Here is a 23,323-nt window from a genome sequence, read left to right on the forward strand (position 1 = left end):
ACACACACACACACACACACACACACACACTAATATCCACACACGCAGCAGGGTTACTTGATTCAGCCAGGCTTTGACACAGGGGACACAGGGGTACATTGTTAACACACGTGCAAGCAGGAGCACACACCCACGCATGCAATCCCTCTATCATTTTGTCTCTTAAAATGACAAGCATCGTCTCCCTGACACACACACACACACACACACACACACACACACACACACACACACACACACACACACACACACACACACACACACACACACACACACACACACGATGTGACAGAGATCAGTTTAGGTTGAGTGAAGAAACGTCTTCGACGCGGTTACAAGATCATGGTTCGGCTTTTAAATAAGTACGACAGCTAACTAACTTCAGCTGCAGTCGTGATGTCATGTATCTCAGCAACGTCTTTGCAGCTTGCCGCCCCCGCTGTGTCAAAAGAACAATTATAAGTCCAATTGAGTCACTCAGCATGTTTAAAAGGAGCTTTTGTGACACATTATATTTCCAAAGCCGCCGTTTGCAAAACTTTTGGGTAATAAAACATTAGCTGTCAGTTACAGATAACTGCAGCAACTAAAAGTAGCAGGCTTGTGACTGTGGGGGGGGGGGGGGTCACCGGTGCAAATCTCCTTACCGGCCGTGTAAATGCAGCTGTGAATGAGTCTCCCCTCCTTCACATGAAAAAAAGACATAGTCAAGCCAAGGTGCCCTTGAGCAAGACGCCCCACCTCCTGGCAGAGGCCTGCGTTTGTTCAGAGCGGCCCCCAGTGTGGCTGCGCGGAGCCGAGTGAAGGTGAAGTGGGACGCGGCTGATAAGGAGCGCCCGCCGCCCCGATCGTTCTGTACAGCGATGAGAGGAGAGGACATCGCGAGGGGGACATGCTCTTTAAAACCAGCTGGACACATTCGTGTGCTCATCAACAGCCGTCCAATGGGCAGGTTTTACCAGGCGTGACCGGAATGATGCATGATGGGACGTGGCGGCAGGCTCCCCGACAGATATCAATATGTATACAGCAGATTTATATACACACGCAGGTACTCTTCCATCTTTTTATTCCTTATATTTGTCCTTCAGCCAGCCTTGCTTTAACCCTCTTTGTCTCTGATTCAGGAGAAACGTCACCGTCTATCTCCTCCGTTGCTCTTTTGTGTGCGTGCAGACACACACACACACACACACACACACACACACAAAATACCCTACGTGCACGGGCACACAAACACCTGCACACACACACACACACACACACACACACACACACACACAGCCTTCTGCTGCTGTGATGGCTCCGAGCTGTCAAAATATCCTTGCTTTCCCTCTCTCTCTCTCTCTCGCTCAGCAAAGCTTGTCTCTGCAGGTTCACAGAGACCGTCTATTCACCCGCACTCTCTCTCTTCCTCCCGTCTTCTTCCTCGCTGCTGCGTTTGCGTCTCTCAGCATCTTGATTTCCCTTTCGCTATCTGTTTCTACGTGTCTTCTGCCGTCTTTTTCAACACCGGGATGTACGCGTTGTCGATTCCCGGTACATTTTCTAACGTCATCGATTGAGATGTGGGAACTAAATGCAGCACTGATTTTATAAATCTGATTTCACACGGGTTCCTGTCCACGTTAAGGCAAGCAGAGCCAGTGGAGTCAGAAAGTCACATAGTGATCCATCATTTTTCTCCAACTCCAATCTCAATATAGTTGTTACAATAAAATATTGTACACTTAAATATATATAAAGGGGCAGCGGTTGCCTAAAGGTAGGCGGTTTTCACTGGGAGGCGATTGAATGAAAACCACTCTCTGTTCCCTCACCAGCTACCTTACAATAAAATATTGTAACAACCAATTAAGTTGTTTCTGTTGACACATCTGATTGTCAGTCCAGTAAGGCTAACAAAAAAGTCCTGCATCCATCAATCAAATCATTATTTCGCCTGTCATGTCATCATGAATGCGGGTTAATAACAACACCCGGGCTGTGTGACTGGCATTAAAGTGGATGATCTCTGAAAGCTGCATCCTGCGACACCTCAAAGGACGACGTCTAAACAGACGTCTTTCTTGTCCCTCATTTTTCAGGGCAACCTTTTGGCGACTTTGGTACAAACTGTGTAAAGATTATTGTCATTATAACCCACTTCCCTGTCATCTGTCAAAGCTTTGCAGTCTTGTTAAAACCCCTAGTGCTTATTAAAAAGGAATCTGTCTTAAAATCTTCTTCTGAGGATTTTCTGCTACTCACTTTTGAAGACATTTCCCGAGATCAAACCATAGAAGACCTGTGCCCATCCCATCAGTGATGGCAAAACAGTGTTACTGCTTTTTTTTTTAAAGGCTTCATGGTAAAATATGTTTCTGTCCTCAAACCCTACTTACACACACACACACACACACACACACACACACACTCGGAGAGCTGTGTGTTTGGCCCGCTGGGTGAGCACAGCAGGGAAGAATCAACCGTATGGCAGACATGAGAACGGAGCCAAATGTGGCTCGTACACATGGTGTGTGGCCGTGCTGCCCTGTGTGAGTGTGTGTGTGAGTGTGAGTGTGTGTGTCTGTGGCAGCCTGCACTTAAATATATATAAAGGGGCAGCGGTTGCCTAAAGGTAGGCGGTTTTCACTGAGAGGCGATTGAATGAAAACCACTCTCTGTTCCCTCACCAGCTACCCTCAACGTGCCCTCGAGCAAGGCACTTAGGCTGCTACCGCTTCGGCACACCCAAGTTATTGGTGATCGAGGGCAACACCAAGTAGGCTGTCAGATGATCGGATCCAATCCAACAGTTTGAGCCGGTGTTCCAAACCCCTTTCATTGGAAGGAAGAAGCAGCAGGTCAATGTGGTGACTGCGATGGGTGTGAGGATACAACAATTGACCTGTAATAGGCTTTAAAATGTGATTTAATGTCTGAACGGCCTGCATTTTGTGCGTGTGTGTAAAGGAAAATGTGCATCCATTATAAAGGGTCAATACTGCATGCTTCCCAGCACATTTTTCTTGTTGATATCTTCCCTAAAATGTCACAATTGTTTTTTTTTTAAGTAGTAGTGGTAATTGTTAAGGCTGAATGTAAAATCCACCACTGAACAATGCCATGTATTGAGCATGTGCATGGGAAAAGCGTGTACGTGTGTGTAATGTGGAAACATGCCCTGTGTCAGTGAGCACGGGAAACGCATGTATTTCTGCGTGCGCCGTCGTCCATGTCCGTGTCATTGCATGCCGCCTGCTTTAAAACAAGCGTGTCATTTAATCGTGCGCGCCCGTGTGTGTGCGCTGCGCGCTGCCGGCGTGTGAACACACATGGAGCGCATTTGTGTGAGAGAGCGTCGTGGCTCTCGGTGGTTTTGTCAGTGCTTTGAAAATCATTTATTCATGTTCCATTCCCTCCAAAGAGCCCGTTTGTGTCTTGCATGCACGCTCTAATAGGTACTCTTTGCTCACACGTGTAGCTAAAGGTTAGGCTATCCGTGTCGCTATGTTTGAATGCACAATTGTCTGTTTACGTTCTCCTTACTCTTCTCTTTCTAACCTTTTGAACCCCTCCAACCCTCCTTTTCGCCCTCATCTCCTCGCGTTCACGGCCCCACAATATCCGTTTCTTCAGCTTTTCTCCTTCTCATGACTCTTGTATTGAGAGCTTAACCCTTCATGCAGCATTTCTCACTCACTGTGAGTGTTTGTGCAGGAATGCGTGTGTTTTTAAAAATGCATATATTCCATAAGAGGGAGGGAGGGAGAGAGAGGGGGGGGGGGGGGCAGAGCATGGTGAAAAGAAAAATACAGCCTTTGTATGTGTGGTGTCAGTTGAGTTGACATCCGATCTTGCCGAGTATGGTAAGGAAGAAAGTGCTGAAAGTACTCCGTGTGTGGGGGGGGAATCTTGTGTGTGTGTGTGTGTGTGTGTGTGTGTGTGCGTGTTATGTGGCCTGCATGTGTCCTCGTTGCTGTGTGGGTGGTAAGAAGAGGGAGTAACAGGGTGTGTGTGAGTGCACTTAATTTAAGTGTCAGCATGGCTTATGGTGTGTGTGTGTGTGTGTGCCGTGTGTGCGTGTGTGTGTGCGTTTGTGTGTGTGACGAGCAGGCAGAAAAGTGGGGGAGTCGGAATGAAACAGAGACTGAAAGATGGATGATGGAGGGAGAGAAGACGTGGACGAGGAATCAACGATGGGGGGAAAATGGGAGAAAAAGTGATGCAAAGAGTTGGAAGAAAACAAAACGATGGAACAACGTCAGAACAGCAAGAGTCACTAGTGAATGGCTGCCTTTCTTCTTCTCTATATTTCCTATTCTAATTTATGTTTCAGTCTCCTCCGCTACGGCATAAATGTTGCAAACAAATGCTATGAATGGATGTTGAATCACAACTTCTGTTCTTCTGCCCTCCTGTTTCTCTCGCTCGTCAGAAAATCCGTCTCCCCAGAGGTTTTCTGACAAATCGACCAGTTTGATCAAACACACACACACACACACACACACACGTTACATTGGGCGGCTTCTCAAGACTTACATCCGCACACAGCAGAAGTCCTTTACCTCTTTCTTATGTGTTTTTTTAATGCTTTGTGTCCTTGGTGTACTGTTACATCAATGGTGAAGTGTCTCCCTGAAGGAAATCTATCAATATTTCATCCCATAACATGCTGAAAATGCAAGATCGACGAGCGAAACAGAGGCGAGTGGTGAGGAGCTCGGCTCTAACAAGGCAGTCGCAAACTAACTGAATACAGATCCAACAGTGTGGGGGGAGCGAGCAGGTGCTGCAAAACTGACTTTGCTTTGTCAAAGGGCCGTTTTTCATCCCTTAGATTCAGAGGCAGGCAACAGTCAGAAGGTCAGAGCAGGCGAAGCTGGGTAGTGTGGTTCCTGGATCAGCTAGTGGGGGGGAGTTTGTAGCACTGGACTTTTGCAATGGTCAGACATTGCTGTTGTACTCAGCCAGCACTGGAGGTAGGATCATTATTAAGACTGGGTGGGAATTCCTGGTCAGAACTGTTAACAGCAACATAATTTTTATCCCATTTCAAACTCTCCCTGTGCGACCAATCGCCTTCTTTCCTTCATCCAGTAAAACATCAGACGTGGAGCAGAAAATCCCAAAGAACACCTCATTGTGTCTCAGACAAAGTTGTCGCTCAGCAATCCATCATTAGTCTAATTTGCCTAATCCCGGCACAGTCCCTCAGATGTAGTGGCGCGCACAAAAGGGCCTGGGTGGGCCGACACATGACCTGGTGATGAGGGAATGCTGAGGCCTTCAATGCGCTTCAAATGAGCTTTTTGTCAGATTGTTTGGTGCCATCTAGAACTCCCTCAGCCCACTTTGTTTTCACCAATTGGCTGAATCACTCGGTCTTAACTCAAAGTGGACGGTTGAAACGAGCGCGCCTACTTCCCAGCAGCAACTGTCAGAGGAGCACGGAGGTGAGAAGGCACTGCTTGAACTTTACGTCAGGCCCGAGAAACGCAACCACGTTTGATCAAATCTTAAGTCTCTCCCTTCTCAAAGTAGCTTTTGAATAGGACAGCAATGAAAACATGTATTTGTGCCGAGGCTTGATGATGGGGTAAGGGGGGGGGGGGTGTTGAGGAGCAGCTGCGCCTGGGTCAGGTGTGTCTGATTTGGAAACCCCTAAATAGACAAACGACGGGCAGAACGATCTCGCACAACACAAGATGTTAGAACAACGTGGATTAAACACTGGCGTTAGAGGAATAAAAAGAAGGGGAGGATGAGCCAGTCCCATCTCCCACCTCCCGACATTATCTATTAACCAGATAGGACATCTTCTATCGCGCTTCCTTCTGCATTACCTTGACAGAACGAAAAAAGGATCATTAACAAAGACGCGCCGCAAACCGCTAATGCTGCTCCAATTCCCCCCCCCCGTTTTCAGTCTGCTGCTACACTCTCGACCTGTCCGATAACGGCGAATCATCCAGAGAGAACAGGGAGCTCTGTGTGGTCAAAGGTAGCGTTAATACATCAGCCGAACATCCCGTAGTCAATGTTACTATGGCGCTGACACAAGACTTCAATTAAAACGGAGACACAAGCACACACACACACACACACGCACGCACACACACACACACACACACACACACAGACACGCACGCACGCACACACACACACACACACACACACACACACACAGACGAGCGCAGCGCAGACAGGCCTATTGATTTTTGTGGTAACACTGTCCTGTCACCACATACAGTGCGAGCCGGTGTGACCTCTCCTCCCTCCCTCACCCACCTCCTCCCCTCCCACACATGTGTAAATGTGACACTTGACACTACTCACCTCCCCCTCAGCTCGCTGACACCCCCCCCACCCCCCCCTCCTTTGCTCTCCATCTCTCCTTACAATCTCTCCTTCCCCTTTCTCCTGCTGGTTACACCCTATTCTATTCTCCCTTGCTCATTTTTAGGGCCATCTCTTTTTCCTCCCTGTCATCCTTCCCTCCTCCCCTGAATCCTTTTTCCCCAGAATGATTATTGTCAGGATAAGACAGAATGATTATTGTGCTGGACACACAAAATATATATGTGTTAAAACACAAACACAGATAAAAAAAATGGATTACAACTATGATTATGTCTCACTGTAGTTTAATTAAATTAAATCCAGGAGTGAACGTATGGCCTGAGAGAACATATCAGAGTACGTACATTGCATGCATTGCATTGACGAGAAGGAATCCTCTCTAAAGCTCAACTGTGGAAGCTCCTCTGCCTCACGTCTCAAACGTTTAATACTCTTGTTCCAGAGTATTGTACGACTATTATTTGATTATCATTACACAGTGTTGAACAGTCAAGGATTTTGCCTCGGTTTCAACATTGAAGGCAGCATAGACGAGGAGCTGTGAAGGTGATGGGAGAAAACAGCTACGGCTCGATGACAACTGTGCGCCTCCATCTGCTGATGACCGAGTTGAAAGATCTGGAAAAAGGGGAAGTGACTTGTGAATTACTTTCTCAATTGCGCTTCCCAAAGTCAAAAATGAACTGTCAGACTGAATGATGTATTTAATTTAATGATTTTCTTTTTTTCCCCAGTAAAATTGAGAAATAGGCCTCATCTGTTCGTTGTGTGGATGAGTGACGGGAATAAAGGACTCAACAGGAGAGGGCGACTACTATGAGTCGTATTCATATCTGTTACCTGTTCCTCATGGGGGGAAGAAATTCACTTAACACATCTGGATCTGTTGAGTGTCCACAGAGGAGGGAGGGAGGGTATAAAGGAGCAGTGCCTTCAGGTCTCCAGGATCTCCCAACAAGCCAACTCCTTCTGCACCTCTGTGCATTCCTCTCACATTCCAGCTCTGCTTCACCTTCTCTGCCTCTCTCCCTACATCAACCCCCCCCTGCCTCCCCCCTGCCCCTTTTGCCCATGTCTGTCTGTCTGAGTGTCTCCCCCTCTTTCCCTTTATCCCTTCTTTCTTTCCTTTTCTCTCCCGGGGTCTTTCTCTCTCTCACTCTCTCTCTTTTTATCATACCTCCCTTCCCCCCTCTATCTTTCTTTCCCAGCATGCTCTAGTAGGCCAGTGGAGGCAGGGGGCTCAACTGAACCCTCCACCCCCAGCAGGGGCCCTGCAGCTCAGCCTCGCTGGCTGGCAGGCTCCCTGGCAGACCTCCAACACACACACACACACACACACGCACGCAAACGCACTCACGCACACACACACACACACACACACACACACACACACACACATGCAGCTTTGTTTTTTTCTTCCCTGCTTTCTCGCAGTGTCTGTTTCAGCCTTGGATGTCGGATGATGCATTTCTGCTTTGCCCTCAACGATTTGAAGTACCTCACGTGCAAACAACAACTGACTATTAACCTAATCTATGTTATGATAACCGCATCTGAATTTTAAACCTCCTCTTAAATAGCACACACACTATAATAAGTGTTCTTTCTAATTATTACAACCTAGAGAATCTAATGAGGAAAAGGTGGCCTCGTTCTGACAACTTCTCTTTTTACTGTTCTGTTGGGGAATTATATGTGAACGCCAGCCAGCTACATCGTGTAAATCTCTAAACATCAGTGGCACTAAGCTTCCTACTTACACTTCCAACTTAATGGACCCCTGTAGCATCAGCTTTGGACAGTTTTTCAAAATAAGATTCGTCTTTAGGAATTTAGAATTAGGCAACAAAAGCACTCTGCGGCTTAATGGTAACTACAGAGTCACCAACGTCTCCTGTGACGAGCAAATTACAAATATAAATGTTGTATGAATGCATGTTCTATTATTCATGCACATACGATGTGTTCATACAAAAACAATGGCCACTGTATCGTTTTATTTTTCGGTTTGAAGAGGAGAAGATCTACATTTTAATCAACGTTAATAAAATGATAGAAGAGAGAATACAGAACGTAGGAAATTTAAAAGTTAATGCAACCGTTTGATTTTCCAATGTAAGAACTGAAGAAGTCTTCTTTGCCTTATTTGACAAAACTGCCAAAAAAGTTCCTATGAAACATTGATGAGAAAGAAAGCAAGAAAGAGAGAGAGAGAGAGGCCCTTATAATTTGGTATTTCCTTTTTAGACGGGAGGAATGGCCATTGCCCTCGTTTCAAATGAAGTGCACACACTCACACACACACACACACACACACACACACATGCTCAGAGCCCCTTTAATGACCCTCACATCCGGCCTTATGCACTCGGGCCTTAAGAGAGAGAAAAGAGGCTCAAGAAAAAGAAAGAAAGACTGAAAAAGGGAGAAGATACCCAGTAGAATAAGCTAAGAGTTGAGCCGTGAGTTCGGGCAGTTATGCACTGAGGGTCGAAGGTGAGGGGTCACCTCTGACACACACACTCACAAATACAGGCGCACACACACACGCACACAAACAAAGCTATGGGAGTTCAACTGGAGGTTAGACCTGGAGGCTCCACGGCTCAAAGAGAGACAGAGGGAATTCATGAGCAGCTGATTCAGCTCGCCAGTGACGGGTTTGATTACTGCAGGCGGAAAAGGAAGAGGGCATTCTCAGGAACACGCAGGGGTTCGGGAATAAGAGGATCGACCACGAGAAGATGAAAGAGACCGAGGGAGTAGAAAAAGACCAACTATTATACAACTGAAACAACAGCTGAAGATGTTACTGTGTCTCCAGAACCGTGTTAATGGCAGCTGTTGACGTCACTCTGTGCCCCATGCAGAGCCACAAACTGTTAGTACACACACACAAACACACACACATACGCGTACAAACACACAGGCTAAATTCATGCCAAAATCTAAAATAAATCTCTGCATAATTTGCCAACACATTCTCACATGAATGCGTCAAATCTGCAGGTCAGCCTTGTGGCAGGAGTGGGACTTGAACCCACGCCTGCATCCACCCTTGAGTCTGGTGCCTTAGACAGCTCAGACACCCTGACGGCCGACGACGTGCGTGTGGTCTGGGCTCGAGACGACATTCTAATGATGACTTATTCTTGAGGGTCACTCGGAGAGGCGGGTGCCTGAGGGAACTATCGGGGGGGTTCACGCGCGGTGATTCACCAGGGGACCAGTGGGAGCTTTATTCTACGCGGTCTAATCAGTAGCACCCTCCAATGTCCAAAGTCTTTACGGAAACGTGCATGGTCGCATCAGGAGACTTTCACGGAAGCTTTCCATAATTAGACAAACAGAAAAGAAGCCACGTGGCTGAAGGTCACATGCTGATGACAAAACGAGACATTTCAGACGGGTCTTTATTTGAGTGGGTTATATTATGAGGGAGCAAAAATCTACGTTTGATAGTGGGATTTGAAGTCTAGCCTCCATCCGGAGACCAGAACTCCCTATTTTCAGGAAAGTGTCGACCCTTGAGCCTGGCGCCTCGGAATGCTCGGCCACTCTGACAACTGAATCCTCCCTGAATCGATCCGTCCGTCCGTCCGTCCGTCCGTCCATCAGATAGAGGACTGACTGATGAAGGCCTGGACAGATGGACTGTTGAGCAGATAGGGGGAAGATGGATGGATGGATGAATGCATGGATGGATGGATGGATGGAGGAGGGTTTCGACTTCTTTGATCCTCCCAGCAGAAATAATCAACAAAGCCCTGGAGCGGACCAGCTAGACCTAAATATGTGTGTGTGTGTGTGTGTGTGTGTGTGTGTGTGTGTGTGAGCGCCGGTGGGTTTTCTGGCTGCATGCCAAGACCAACTCCCACCAGGAGAGAGATCAAAGACTTCTCTCTCTCTCTCTTTCTCTCCCTCCCTCTCTCCCCCTCCCTCCCTGTCTTGAAAACGCTCGTCATTGCTTTTCTGGATTTCTTTGGCGTTATCTCACTTTTGTATTTCACCTGAAGGCAGCGACACGAGAGCAGTTTCCAATGCAAAACCGAAAAAATAAAATAAGAGAGACATGAAAAGAGCCGAGCCACCCAAAGACATTGTTTGTTGCACTGCTGTTAAGAATTACACACAACTCTCTATCGACGTGCGCTTCAAAGTCCTCCTGGTTGCCAAGGTTGTCTTTGAGGCAATTGTGTCTTTTTTCTTGATTCCCTTTAAAGCAGATGAATCTCACGGCAACACACACACACACACACACACACACACACATTTTAGATGCGCAGTTCAGATCTGATTATCCCATTAGTCTACTGGGATTGAACGCATGCCTCCATTTTCTTATCTGTGACATTTCAAAATAAAGCCCCGTTGCTCTACCTATTGCTCTATCGCCACTTCACTGTCTGGTCAAACTATTACGTCCTTGCTGAGACGTGAAAGTTTGACTGGGTGTCGCGGGTGAGAGGGACGTCCGGGTCAACCCGCTGGGCCTGTTGCCACCGCGACCTTCTGACCCCGACGGGTGGGTGATCAACACACATTAACAAGAACGAGATCTCACTCTCAGGTTCAGGAAAAAGTAGAACTCACACAAATACCAGATAAGTATCGGATGAATGATGACGTGGCAGCGCGAGGCCCTGAATAATATCTATCAAAATCACACTTTACATGACATCTGCTGCTACAAAGTACGGCTTGACAAAAGGGCTGCATGTGTAACAACAATCATCTTCCTCCTCCGTGGCGGTCACAGCAATCCTCAGAGCTCTCGAATGTTCTCCTGGATATTGTTCGCTGCGCGTTGTCGCCGATCTGGGAATCGAAGCTCATTTCCACCGCGCATGTCGCTTCTGCAAAAACAACACGGGCTAAATGTCTAAAAATGTAAATGTAATTGCGGAGATAATGTTATTTTCCTATTGAGACCCGCAAATCGCTGCGCTACGTGAGCCGAGCCGAACGCCCCGCTCGTCATTAAACCCGCTCTCGCTGGGGCTCCTCCGCCGACAACGGCTGAACTTCCTCTCCACCTCTTTTTTCTCCCCCATCCGGCCCTTCATGCCAGCAGCAGCTCGCATGTTGAACATATTTTCCTCCCCTTCTTTCTGTCATCCTTAGCAATATGCAAATGACCCTAATCCCACTCCCAAGATCCCAATCAGTCTTTACTTTCTCCTCCCATTCTGTCAGGCTCGTAACTCTGGCTGCGTCCCTCAGCTCTCTCCTCCTCTGCTTCCTCTTTGCTCTCCACCATCTTTCCTTCCTAACTCTGTTTTTGCACCCTTCTGTGCCGGGTTTTTCTCCCTCACACACACACACACACACACACACACGCACACACACACACTCTCTCCAGCAGTAGTCATTCTACTTATAGCCTTGCCATAAATCAACCCGTCATTCTCCGTCATGCTCGCTGCATCTCACTGGGGCTTGTGGCAGACACGCACACACAGCAAGGGACAGCGTAGGCCCACACATACACAAATATGGGCACAGACACACAAACAAATATAAAGATTTGCACACACGTGCAGAAACACGGACACACACCAGCACACACACATATATCCAGTACAGGTGCATGGACTGCAATAATAAACATACACAATAGACACACACACACATAGACACACACACACAACAATCTAAAGACCGAGACGATTGGTTGAGAGGGAGGGTGAGTGATAACAGAGAAGTAAGGAAGGATGAAAGAGAGATGCTCACTTGTCCCTGTGCCCAGACGCACACAGACGGCCACACACAGCAGATGAGATACTGTACATGGCCCTCGGGGGCCTCAGCTTTACCCGCCCATGTCCTCGAATCCACCTCCTCCACCCGCTTTTATCTTTATTATTCTCTCTACATCCAAACCCCGTGTTCTGCAAGCTGCGTTCGTAAACGAATGGTGTCGAGTGTAATGAGGATGTCACACTTCCTGGATGGTAAAAACAACCTTTACGGTGAACGTGATCCAATTCCAAGTCCTCCGCATCATATTTGGCAAAGGGAATGAAGAGCACACGCATGCAGGGTGTAGGCGGGTTTCTCTCTTCCACCCCTTCGTTTTCCCTCCTCCTTCATTCCTTTCTTCTTCCCAGAACATCTCCTGTCTTTTCTCCTGGTGCACCCCTTCCTCCTCCTGGTCTCCCAGCTCTCCATGACCAATGCAGGAGCCTCATAAAGACCCTCAGGAGTCAGAGGATTTCATGGGGCTTTGTGTTTGACTGTGTGTGTGTGTGAGCGAGGGAGGGAGTGAGTGAGTGGGAGACAGCGCATGTGGCATGCAAGGTCACTTAATCCGGTGGCCTCCAGATACTGTTATTGACACACGCACACAGCGCACCGCGACCTGCACTGCCCTCGCAACAACGCGCACACACGCAGATGTCCTCGCATAACCCACAATGCCCTCAGCGCTGTCAACGACACAAACACGCGTTAAAACTGGGCTTCAATGGTGTAATTCTTTTTGGGATCATTTGGCTGCTGATATTTAATTGTATTTATTAGTAACGAACCATAAGAAGACACTATTACCAATGGTTAATTGGTCCTATTGTCTGCGTAGCCACAAGCTGATATATATATATATATATATATATATATATATATATATATATATATATATATATATATATCTTATTCCTCTGTGCCAGAGCTCATTGTGGTCAAAGGACTGTTAATAAATAAGTCAGTCCCATAAGTTACACTTATTTCTCAAAATGATGACTAGTAATCCTTCTAGCTACCACAGAAAAATGTTGACACGCGTCAAGGCGGGTGCAGCTGGACAGATTGTTGCACAGCGACAAGTTGATAATTAATCAACATATTTCCGTGATTAGTGAGAAGAACGTCACGTTATCCCCTCATGACAAATGCTACTTTGCTGCTGCCATGGCAACCGAGGAAGATGGAGGCGGGACAGGTACATTGTTTCCCCGGCCCTTCCTCAACAAGTAGCTACAGGCCAGGATGAATGTAGGGGAACATCTTCTTAACGCTGCAGTTCCCTGCTGATTGGTCAAATGCTTGATCTGCATCTTCATTTTCAGAGACGTATTTTTTGGGGGGAGGAACCACGTGCATGAGGCTGGAAGGATCTGGAAGAAGTATTAGACGTTGGTGTGGGCTTTTTTTTGTGATATTTGTGGACTGGAAGAGGAAGCCAGCCTTGCCTTTTATATGTATGACGGCACAAGCAAGTACACAGATATGGATTTCCAAGGTCGCATTTCAAGCATTCAGTATGTATCTTATACGAGTCCTCCTCTCGGTCTCTGCGCTCCCCCCTCCTCTGTGTTCCTCCCTCCTCCTCCCTCCATCTCTCACCGCTGTCTCAAACACACACACACACACACACACACACACACACACACACACACACACACACACAAAGAGAGATGTGTCCATTGCTCTGACCTCTCTCTCTCTCTCTCATGGGAGAATTGGCTGTGTGCCCAGCTCCCTCTTTTATTCACCCCCCGCCTCACACGTCCCTTTTGCGTTGTATCTATCTTCCTCTTCTTCTTCTTCTTCTTCTCTCTATCTATTGATCTATCTATTTTTCTAATCTCCTTTTGTCTCCCCCACCTCTTATCCTCTCCTCTGTTCCATGTCTCCCCTGCTCTCGCATCCTCTTATCTCTTCATCCTCTCTCCGCTCGATTCCCCGCTTCTCCTCGCTCCTCCTCGTCCGCCCTCTCTCCTCTCCTTTGACCCCTCCCCTCCCCTCTCACCCTCTCACCCTCTCACCCCGCCGTCCCCTTTTTCTCCAACATCTCGTCTTCCCTCTCACTTTGCCTCCTTCACTGTGTTTTCTACGTCTTGCAGGGGGCTGGTGCGACTCCTCGCCCAGCTCATGCTGCCCGTCTCTGGGTAGGTGCCCACAGAGGATGGGCAACGCCGAAGGTGTGTGTGTCTGTGTGTGTGTGTGCGTGCGCAGTAATGGCGACAAGGGGAGTTCGAGTGAAAAGAGAAGGAAAAAAGAAATAAAATGAGAAGGGGGTTGACAGTAAACTATGCAGTTCAACCAACAGTTCAGTGAGTTAAAGAATGTTCCCATTTGAGAAGCAGAAACAAGCAGTGAGGTTTTTGTCCGTGGGTTTAGAAAATGACGTCAAACCGATTATCTAAATAGTTGCCTGTACGTTTCTGACTAATCAGCTTGTATTGTTTAAGCCTTAGTTACAACATCTTGTTCACAGACGTAACCAAAAGTTACCGAATCTAAAACACTTACGGGTGAGACTTAAGCACAAGTCCAAAAAGATCTTTGCGAACCAACAGCAGAGGTTAAATCATTTGTCTCTTTCAAACAAGTTTGACTGCCCTGTATGATCGATAAGGACGCCCCAGTGCTCCCACATGATAGAACAATAAGGGACTAGACTACAACTGATGCTGACAGCACGCACACACACACACAAGCACACGCACACACACAGAGCATCAACACACCTGGACCCACCTGCATGCAGAGAACATCCACCCCCCTGCTGGCGACTTATGGTACAGCCCTGCAGGGGGAGGAAACAAATGGCCTGGGCCCAAATGCCCGTGATGGAGGGGACGATGGGGTGAGCGGCAGTGGTCGAAATGAAATGCTGAATCAAGAAGAAAGAGAAATGGAGAGAAAGGATGTGGGGGAAAAATTCACACCTGCGTTCAAAATGCCGCCTTTAAGTGCCATCTCTTCATTCATCTCAACCCTCCCTTCCAAACTCTCATCCTCCCTCAACCCCCCCCCCCCCCCCACCCCCGGCAGTCTCCCCTGTCACCTCCCTCAAGTGTCCGGCGGTGTCAGTGGCGAGTTTCAGTGATGTAGCGCCCTCTGTCTGTTTGCACAGTTACTGCAGAAGCACCTCTGTCCTCCTCAACACTTTAAATACTTGGACAGAAGTAAGAAAGTTCATTATTGATCACACTTGTCAATACAATGGTAGAAAAAAAATACTTTCGTTAATTGGTTAGCTGTAATCCAACATGAAAAACTGCATGTTCATGTAAACACCTCCAAAGGGCTCAACTGTTGTGGAATAACTGATAAGAGCCGGCGGGTCCCGCTGGTGTTCAGTCGTCCTCCAACGCCAACAAGACAGATTCATTGAACGCAACGAGGAACACCTTTCTGCTCTGCATTCAAGCGGCGTGCACGTGAAATATGCGCTGCTGCGTGTGTCCAAATATGCAGGATGAAAATCCAGGAGATGTTTTTTAACCCCTTTGGCATCCGCAGAGTAGCGGAGCGTGAAAGCTCTTTGAGCAGCTGCCCGGCGGAGCTCTGATAGCAGCTGCCGACCGGCTGGAGAGCGCTGTGGATTCAGTGTCCACATTCGGAATCCGAACACACACACACACACACACACACACACACACACACACACACACACACACACACACACACACACACACACACACACACACACACACACACACACACACACACACACACACACCAGGAGGAGCTTCAGCAGCATCTTCATGGAAGCGTGAGGCTGAGAGAGGTGACGAGAAACAAAAGCACCTCTGGTGCTGTTAAGGAAGAAGAGTTTGGAGCTTCAGTCACTTGACTTTATAGGATCTTAAGAGCAGCAGACACTCAAAAATGAGTTAAATAAATTCTCCTCAGACTGAATATTGCTAGAAACGTGTTTACTCCCCCTTTCTGACAGGATGTGGCCTAATGTTGCTGATGGGACACTGATGAACACAAGGGCCTTTTAATGGCAGACAGCAGCTTTTATCTTCTCAGGGTGGAAAGTCTTCAGAACACAGCTGCATCAGCCGTGTTGCCATGGCAACGAAACGCCGATTTTCTTCGCAACAGATCCTGGGATTTTTACCCTGGTGGCATGAAGTGCACTCCGCACATTTGTTTGCTCTGATAAATGTAGTTTAACAGGGTTTTATGAGCTCACGCTATATTCTCTATATGTGGGGTTGGATTTGAAAACCGCGTAGCTGGAAAGCGACATTATCGTATCTTACTAAAGAGTTGATTAAAAGTACACAGAGGCGAGTTATTGGTCATTTACATCTCTCGGCCACAGCGGTCGCTCGTTTCACACACCCCGTGCAGCCTGCGGACGGATGTTCAGCGGACGGCCTGCAAGTGGCTCCGCGCCGTGAAAGCGCGGATAAAACGGGACGGACAGGAGGAGGAACCGCAGCGCTCCCCTCGTTAGCCCAAAAAAGCACATCTGGCAAAGAGTCAGCGTCCTCTTTTAACGCATTGCAGTGCCGCGGTCCTGTCGGCCCCGTCCACGGGCCTCGGCTGCTCATTAATAAATCATTCCAGCCAATCAGTGATGGATGGTGTGTGTGTGTGTGTGTGTGTGTGTGTGTGTGTGTGTGTAGGGGGAGAATCGATGTTGTCTGCTTGTGACCCTTCTCTTCTCCAGTGGACTAATGTTTTGTCAATTCATCTTGATGTCGGATAGAAAAAATGAAAACCCGCATAGAGAAGGTGGAGAAAAAGGAGAGAGACGAGTGGAGGATTGATGACGGGACGACTGGAAAAGGATAAGAGCAGCTAGCTCGCAATCAGAAACAGTATAGTGGGAATACATTTAATTTGAGGCGCTATCTCCCTTATGTGTGTGTGTGTGTGTGTGTGTGTGTGTGTGTGTGTGTGTGTGTGTGTGTGTGTGAGCTGACAGATTTGGTATTGCTTCAGTTCAGAGATTGGCTACAGAAAAAACACACTGTAATTATCTAGAAAGAGCACCTGTGCACTGGGAATGTCATTGTATTATAACGGCCCATCCAACTCCCTCACACACACACACACACACACACACACACACACACACACACACACACACACACACACTCTAAAACTCTTGCTAAAAACTCACTAGTCGGACGGATGCGTGGATCATACACAGATTCTATAACATGTGGAGTGACATCAGATGTTTGTGAAGGAATAATTGAAATCGATTTGACTTTCCCCGTTTCGTGTTCAACGTCTTTGCCCGTGAAAAGCGCAGCGCAGTGATCACAAACCACGAGGTGTGAGAGTGAAACGAGTTTTTCCGCTAAACTCATCCATCCATTTGCTTTGATGTGCTGCAGTAGCAGACAGCGGCCGGTAGGAGGCAGTGTTTCCTCTCATCTGACTGACTGAAATGTTCTATTTACGCTCTTTTATTACCTTCACTCTTTTTTCTGGGCTGGACTTTTCTCCCCTCGTTTTCACCACCACCATCACACACACACACACACACACACACACACACACACACACACACACACACACCACCTGTTTTTGCCAAACTCTCTTCAATGTGCTCCCATTGCTCAAATGTGTGAGGAGAATACAGATGTCCGTGTGTGTGTGTGTGTGTGTGTGTGTGTGTGTGTGTGTGTGTGTGTGTGTGTGTGTGTGTGTGGAGGACCACCGGGCTGATCTGAACGGGTTCATTCACTGCCGTGTTTTGACTGGCCGACAGTGACGGGGTGAAATGATTTACAATGGGTCAACACAGCAAGGGGAGGGGGGGTTTAGGACACACACACACTCACCCCCCCCAAGACCTGTCAAGCCACCTGAGGTCACGCGGCAGGAAGTCGTTAACTTTAAAAACCCATCTTACCATCATTGTGATGTGAACAATCTCAAGTCCAAACAAATACACAAAAAACACGGGACATGATAGTTTTAAACGTCCCTCGTGGAGCCCGTGGAGCTCAGGCGGGAGAGCAGGAGGCTCTTTCCGAATTCCGATTCGGTATTCCCAAGTTGAAATCTAAATGCATACCAGTGCATTGGCTCTTCTTGGCAGGTCTCTGAGCTTCAAAAGCATCGACAGCAACCCAGTCTCACAGCAAAACGTGTAAGAGCTACGTTGTGCAACGTGGCATTCTCACGCTTTTGGGGAGAAAGCGTGAGAATACCACGTTTGACGATCACCTTCCCCTCAGCTAAAAAAAGAAAATGGCAGACTGTCGGTCTATCATCTGTGAAAAACACAATATTTTAAGAAAGCATCAGCATTTGCATGCATTTCGATGGCATTTCTAGCAAGAAGTATATGCGTTATATTTTCATAATCTTCTATCAGAGAATGTAGAAGACCTTACGTTTATTAGTTTCTAGTGACGTAGTTGCAAGGCGATGTAAATGAATGGGCCGAAAGAAAACGTAGCATTGTCACGATGTTGGGGATAAAGCGTGAGAATACCACGTTCCACAATGTAGCCATCACACGTTTTGCTGTGAGACTGGGTCGCCTACAGAGGACCTCGGTGTATTAGCGGCATTACCAAAGAGAAGCGGCGTATTCCCTGATCGCCTTTAAGTTAACAAACAGAAAATCCACAGGGGAAATATTTCTGACGACGTCAGCAGGAGGAAATACACTGAGCCAGATATTCTCCTTATTATAACACAACTTACAATGTCTCGAACTGAAAACAACATATGCGGTGATTTGGGAAAACATTGAGGTAAAAGGGAAAGACAAGAGAGTTAAAAGCAGAAACGAATTGGCTTATTGTAGAGAGCACATTCTAAATAGGAATTCCCGTTCCCATCTGTTTGGGTTTGTGTTCATACATGGCCAGGAGTGTGTGTGTGTGTGTGTGTGGGTCAGTCCAACTGTCCAACCCGGTGCAGGTGTGCTGTTGATAGTTTTATCAGCCGCATCGGGTCAACTGAGAGGAGAGGAGGGAAGGGAGGAGAGGGAAGGGCAGAGGAGAGGAGGGAAGGGAGGAGAGGGAAGGGCAGAGGAGAGGAGAAAGGCCGGCCCTGTGGCGATCTCGGCGTTTTGCGCGGGTTGTTCCGTTCATACAACGGCGCGCGGCCAAAAACACCGAATACATGCTCTCCACATTATGTCACATCAAAGTTTCCCCACTAATATTCCCGACCGTTGCTGCTGGCGGAAAAAACCTTGGAAAAAACGTCGCACTCGAGTGACAGAAGGTCTGAATCGCAGGGCTTTCATCACACAGTCACATGCTGCATGTGCGCGTTGTGGTCGTTTGGTTTGTGACTGTCCCGTTGTGTCGGCCGGCCGGATAAAAAAACAAAAAACGTGTCCCATTAACCATTTTTACTATTAGTGTACACACACACACTCACACAGACACACACACACACACACAAACAAACACACACACAGACAAGTGGGGACAGCGACATACTTCCTGGTCGGACACATCTCGAGGGCTGCTGGAGGCTGGAGGGCCTCTGCCAAACTCTAACCCCGTGTCACCCCACCCTGCCGCCCCGATGACATCACTACATAGCCCTTACATTAGACCGCCAGACCAAGAAAAAGCCTAAAACACGCGCAAGCACATACATGCAGGCGCGGAGACGAGGTAACGTACCACGGGGGTCACATCTTGACTTTGCAAAAAAATAAAATTAAAAAATGGGTAGTTCAGTGAAAAGGACATTTGCATCCATTTATGAAAATATATGTGACGTTGCCGTGAAAATATTTACGTAAATCAGTTGCCTTAGCGAGTTTGCAAATATTTTTGGCTACCTCTCCATCAGTCAGGTAGAAGGTCTTCCGCGAAGAGAAAGTGTACGTTATATATTTATATATATATATATATATATATATATATATATATATATATATATATATATATGTATATATTCTGTAACATTTAAAATGAATCTTAAATTCTGAAAAGTCATCACATTACAACCAAGTGAAATCTTGAAAATATGTCATATCTATATATTTCACAGCTGCACAGATCATCCTGAAGACAAGACGGACTCAATATATGCAAACAAAAGGCATGCACACGCACACACAACACACAAAACCAGGAGAGGGCGGGTTCAGCCAGATGCTGTCATACACACCGTCCTGGGAGGAATTCCCTGGATTCAAGTCAACCAATCAGAGGCCTGGGTTTAAAATACTGGCCCTTCAACTGAAGAGGCCATCCTCTTAACGTGGACCACCATCTGTGTGTGTCCGCGTTAGTCATTAGTGCTCCCACTGGGAAAAAAGACACACATGTAACACATCCAGTGTTAAAGACCCCCCCCCCCCCCCCCCGCCCCCTCTGTTCAGACCCTCCAAACATGCACACATACATTTTACACACAAAAACACACACTCAGGCATGCTGCCGTGCCTCGTTTACCCCCCTTTTCACGCAGATTTCTCTCCCCTCAGAGTTTGTGAAAAGTCTACTGGTCTTTGTTTGGGGAATATTCCATCTTACCTCCAAACCCATTGTGTCTGATCATGTGGGGGCCATGTGGGGGCCGCACACTCAAAACAGACGTCACAATGACCTTGAGGATCCATTGACGCTCGCAGACACCCCATCTTCTCATATATCGAGCGCAGGGACACACAACACACACACACACACACACACACACACACACACTCACTCCCCTCCCCTAATTAGTGAGTCCCGAGGGACAAGACACTCAAGCAGCACTTCTGTGTTTGGTTAAAGAAAAGGTTTTTCTCTGCAGTTAGAGGAAAGACAGACGCAAAGAACAAAAAAAAACAACCAACATGGGAAAAGTGCTTCTTCTTCCTGAGGAACAAATCCATATTTCAGGTAAAACCAACTCCCTTTGCACATTTTCAGAAGGAGCAATACAACCATGAAAGCATTGCGTCTTTCAGATGAGGTGATAGAGTTTTTGTGTGGAGGGAGGGAGGAGGACCAGAAGTGGTCGTGGTGGACGGGAGGAAGGAGGAAGAGAGATTATCTCGCTCCATTGGCCAACTTGTTGACAGGAAACTTTTCGCTACCTTTATCTACACATCTAACGTTACTTTACCCCCTTTCGCCCCCCCCTCACAATTCCTCAGGTTTTATCAGCCCTGCTGTCAATCCGCGCCACAGCTCAGGTGGGTCTCAGACTTTTAAAACCATGAAGAGCGCGAGGCGAAGCGGAGACGTCACCACCAGAGACGACCTTGACGTTCTGTCAGAAGCTTCACATGTGCTGCCAGATGAAATAAAAAAACATGCCTTTCCGTGCACTAATTGCGCCTTAAAAACAACAAGGAAGTTTCCAGTTAATCAGATGGATTCTTATAAAGCAAGATGACGTTTTTTCATTGGAAATGTCCTTTTTACAAATGTTTTTGTCAATCCCAACAATGTTTGCCAGATTAAATCAAGAACAATAATTTGTCGATTTTATAGGTTTCAACTGAATAGATTTTTACGTTTTTGAGATCAACATGTCAAACAAACTGGCTGTTTCTAGCCAAGTTCAACGGTCAGCATAAAGCCTCTAATGTAATGTATGAATGTCTTCTTACCAGGCAGAGAAAACACAGAGGCTCCACGAAACCAGCCGTCCAAAAGGAACAAATACAATAATATTATTGAAGGGACAGCCAAAGGTTTTTGGTCTGTTTTCAAAGTATTGACGGAATTTTCAGAAACGTCCTGTCTTAAATAAAAGCCTAAACGTACAACACCAAAGTTCACTTTCTGCTTCTCCTCAGAAGTTACCTTTCCACAATAAAAACACTTATGTCCTCACTCATCGTCTCCGCTCCGGGCATCTATGATGTTTTGCCACTGTGTGCTTATGCAGGCAAACAAACTGGAGTGCCAAACTATCCGTTATATAGCAGCTTTGACCCTCAAACAGAGAGAGAGATCCTCCTCCTGCTTGTGTTTACCACCAAGTAGGTGACCCTGGTCCTCCCAGAGCTGGTCCCTTTGGTGTCGGCCCGGATGAAGGCCGGCGGGGCAACTTCTCCACACTGAGAGAAACATTTGTGCAACATTTTCGACCAAAATAGTCCAGGGCTCCACCGCAATGCAAGAGGACTGCCTTCATTTAGGGCGATGGGGTTGGCAGATCTCTCACACACACACACACACACACACACACACACACACACACACACACACACACACACACACACAGCGTTTCACCACCGTCATGTGGAAGCCAAAGTCATGAAATAAGCTCATTCTGTAAGAACACTGTGACAACGGAACATTGTGGGGACCAAACATGTACAAGTTCAAATTGAGCGGCCCAGTGGAACAAGTTTGAACCAGCACCCCACCCCCTCCCCCCCACCCCCTATCTGCTGTAGTGTATCCTGGTAGGAATGTACAAAGTGACTCAAAAGTTCAAGAGTTCAATAAATCACCATGCAAAACTATTTAAGTTGTGTGTGTCAAAGCAAAGGAGCAAGGTACAAAAAACTGACAGAAAATATCACAGACACATTATCAAAAAGGTTGAAATAAATGTGTGTGTCTCAGACAAATCCCAAATTAAAAGTGTGTCGACAGAACTCATTAAGATGAACTTTTTAAATACAGTTAATCCCCCCCAAAAAACCCCGAACGTGATGTTAGTTCCTACCTGCTCTGCTCTCTCTCCAAGAAAGCCCGCCGTCCTCTCACCGTCCGAAGCGCTCAAGTCCGAAAAGTGTGTCTCTCCGTCCCGCAGGGGAACTTCAGACGAGTCGGTGGTTTTTATGGAGAGGGAAACCCCCTCCAGCCTGTTGCACAGCGCTCTCTGCGCAGAACGGAGCCAGCGGACCTTCTGGGTGTCACATGAAATGACCTCCCTTTTCGCTGCTGCTCGTATCACAGAAATGGCACAATGAGGGTTCTAGTGGGAGAGCGGCGCAGCCCCGGACCTGTCGGTACCCAAAATGTCCGAACTTGTCCCGTAGGAGCGTGGAAATGCGGTCGGATGTCAGCGGAGCGCGCTCCAAGTGGCGTGCGTCTATGCGCGCGGTGTCCTCGGGCAACAGGTGTCGGACATAAAGTGAGATTTCTCCACGGCCATCACAAGTTTTCCGAAAGCTCTCCAATAATTACGCACCCGGTGGGGGTGGAGGGGAGGAAGCAGGAGGAGGAGGAGGAGGAGGGCGCAGAGGAAGGAGGGTGCTCTCCATTTTACGCATCGAGCGTAGAAGTTTGAAACTGAGGGAATCCGCAACAGGCTGGAGTGAAACTAAGGCACTTCCCTCGGATGCGCTGTC

General features: G+C 47.4%; 1 protein-coding gene across 3 annotated transcripts in view; it reads right to left on the minus strand.

Moving 5' to 3' along the window:
* The window catches only part of wnt5b (wingless-type MMTV integration site family, member 5b), a 54,930-nt gene extending 31,734 nt beyond the window's left edge, over positions 1-23,196 (minus strand). Inside the window, exon 1 of one of the 3 annotated variants that reach the window (XM_040172571.2) lies at positions 22,696-23,196. The gene's annotated coding sequence lies outside the window, so the exon portion shown is untranslated. Of the gene's footprint in view, positions 1-21,625; positions 21,643-22,695 lie in introns of those variants that run through there. The other 2 variants (XM_040172572.2, XM_078100253.1) reach the window with 2 other exon arrangements.
* Positions 23,197-23,323: the final 127 nt, after the last annotated feature.

This window comes from Gasterosteus aculeatus, chromosome 4 (genome assembly GCF_964276395.1).
Source record: "Gasterosteus aculeatus chromosome 4, fGasAcu3.hap1.1, whole genome shotgun sequence".
Taxonomy (NCBI): Eukaryota; Metazoa; Chordata; class Actinopteri; order Perciformes; family Gasterosteidae; genus Gasterosteus; species Gasterosteus aculeatus.